Genomic DNA, 3,020 nt, shown 5'->3' on the forward strand with positions numbered 1-3,020 from the left:
GTCTGTATCTGCAAAAAGAACAGGAGTACTTGTGGCACTTTAGAGACTAACACATTTAATTGAGCATAAGCTTTCGTGGGCTACAGCCCAATGTTTACAGCTAGAATAGTGATTCACGGTTTCTTTCACAAATAACTACTCCAAAGCAAGTGATTATATTATCAGGGGAAAATACTAGCTTCTCTTAGATTATTCTTAACATCTAGACTACTTTATACTTCTGTGTCAAGCTCTCTGAAGAATTGGAAAGCACAACTGGATGTACAGCTATCCTGAAGATGAACAATGTTCACATCTCAAAGAAGAATAATTTCTCCCAGTGGTATCGAGCTCAGACTCTATATCTATTCCCCTCTAGTTAAAGCAACTTTGTATTAATTCTGACACGTTAGTGATACAGAAGGATGAGGGCTCTGCAATCCAGCTCATTTGGAATTATCGTTAATGACATGATTTTGGGGACAGTATATCAAGGTCTGTAAGGGAAATGAGGAATGAAAAAAATCTAACAATTGATCCCTTTTTGGGCCTGTATTAAGTCTCAGCCAATCTGAGAAAGCACATGGAGTTAACGTAGCTTTTATTAGTATATGCATGTGTAGGGCAATGTGGTGGTCTTTGTCCCTCACTAATGGCTGTAGCTGAGTCTAGGACAGCTGTCAGCTAATGGAGTTACTCCTTTGGCTTAAGAGGCTTTGGTGCTGGAAGTCCAGGGTTCAATACCAGCTGATAACAAATGATGGCTTTGGTGGGTAGGGAGCATTACTCAAGGAAACATATTGCATGCCATTAGTGATGTAGCATGCCCTGGCAGGGCGGGCAAGAGGGGCAATTTGCCCAGGGCCCTGTAGGGGCTGCCATGAGAGTTTTTTGGGCCCCTGGAGAGGAGTCCTTCCCTTGCTCCGGAGGCCCCAGAAAACTCACGGGGCCCGGGCCCCCAGAGCTTCTTCTGCTCCGGGTTGTCGTCGGCAATTTGGCAATGGGGGGGTCCTTCCGCTCTGGGACCCGCTGCTGAAGAGCCCTGAAGACCCGCGGCGGGGGGTCCTTCTGGCACTTTGGCGGTGGGTCCTGGGGTAGGTCTTTGGCAGCAATTCGGCGGCGGAGGGTCCTTCCACCCTGGGACACACCTCTGAAGTGCCGGGTCTTTGGTGGCAGCTCGGCGGCGGGGAAGACCCCAGACCCCCTGAGTCCTCCGGGCGGCCCTGAGCCCCGGTCCACATTAGGTCTGTGTTATGTACTAGAAGATAAAACATATGGATCAAATACTCAGTCTTTACTCACTCCTGAAAGCTGTCAGGACTGTGGGAGTTTATTTGAGAAAGCACTGAGTAAACACTTTAAGATCTGGTCCAGTCTGAGACAAAAGAATCCCATGTCTTACTTTTTTACATGGAAATCCTTGACAATGTATATGTAACTTTACGTGTATGTACCCTTCCGCATACCTGTGTAGTGAATCCTTTATAAGTAGAACAAAACCCAGCACATGTACAAAAATTTTTAGGTATCACTTTACCAAGATGTTTAGTGTAGTGTATTGGTTAAAGCACTAACCTAAGAATCAGAAGAGTTGGATGCTCGGCTAGTTCTTGCCTACTGGGTGACCTGGGGCAAGTCACTTCCCCTTTCTATGCCTTAAATTTCCCCATCTGTAAAATGAAGACAATGATACTGACCTCCTTTGTAAAGTGCTTTGAGATCTACTGATAAAAAGTGCTCTATAAAAGGCAGATGTTATTAACTAATGGGCCTCTACATTTCCATTAAGCAAAGTGCTTGCCAGTGTAAATGTCACAACACTGAACACATATTGCTATTTGCTGAAATGAATGGTGCTTTGTGATGTTTTCTTTAGCATTCTCTTTTTCCAGGTTGCATAGTTATCTGTGCAATAATTTTTATTGCAGTGTACCATTCTCTCAGTTACTGTGGGATGAGACACCTCTTGTCACTTCAGGGAGTAAGAAAACAAAAAAAAGCAGACAATTGTGTCTGATTCAGTAATGATGCTCAGGGAAAGAGTGGGTACTTGTCATAAACAGATAGCTAAGGGTTAATGTCTCTTTCACCTGAAGCACCTGACCAGAGGACCAATCAGGAAACCGGATTTTTTCAACTCTGGGTGGAGGGAAGTTTGTGTCTGAGTCTTTGTTGTCTGTCTGCCTGCTTTCTCTGAGCTTTGGAGAAGTAGTTCTGCTTTCTACTCTTCTGTTTCTAAGTGTAAGGACAAAGAGATCAGATAGTAAGTTATATGGTTTCTTTTCTTTGGTATTTGCATGAATATAAGTGCTGGAGTGCTTTGATTTGTATTCTTTTGAATAAGGCTGTTTATTCAATATTTCTTTTAAGCAATTGACCCTGTATTGTGTCACCTTAATACAGAGAGACCATTTGTATGTATTTTTCTTTCTTTTTATATAAAGCTTTCTTTTAAGACCTGTTGGAGTTTTTCTTTACTTCAGGGAAATTGAGTCTGTACTCACCAGGGAATTGGTGGGAGGAAGAAATCAGGGGGAGATCTGTGTGTGTTGAATTTGCTAGCCTGATTTTGCATTCCCTCTGGGTGAAGAGGAAAGTACTTTTTGTTTCCAGGACTGGGAACGGAGAGGGGGAGTCACTCTGTTTTGATTCACAGAGCTGGTGTCGGTGTATCTCTCCAGGAGCACCTGGAGGGGGGAAGGGAAAAAGGATTATTTCCCTTTGTTGTGAGACTCAAGGGATTTGGGTCTTGGGGTCCCCAGGGAAGGTTTTTCAGGGGGACCAGAGTGCCCCAAAACACTCTAATTTTTTGGGTGGTGGCAGCAAGTACCAGGTCCAAGCTGGTAGCTAAGCTTGGAGGTTTTCATGCTAACCCCCATATTTTGGACGCTAAGGTCCAAATCTGGGACTAAGGTTATGATATGGTGTGCAGTGGTGGGATAGACAAAATCCAGAAGCCAGTACGAATATTATTTTTTTCTTTTCTCTGCTAAGGGCTTTTTACCAGAGAGAAACAGTTTGGTTTTAAAAGGGAACCAAAG

The sequence above is a fragment of the Gopherus flavomarginatus genome, chromosome 3 (genome assembly GCF_025201925.1).
Source record: "Gopherus flavomarginatus isolate rGopFla2 chromosome 3, rGopFla2.mat.asm, whole genome shotgun sequence".
NCBI classification, from domain to species: domain Eukaryota; kingdom Metazoa; phylum Chordata; order Testudines; family Testudinidae; genus Gopherus; species Gopherus flavomarginatus.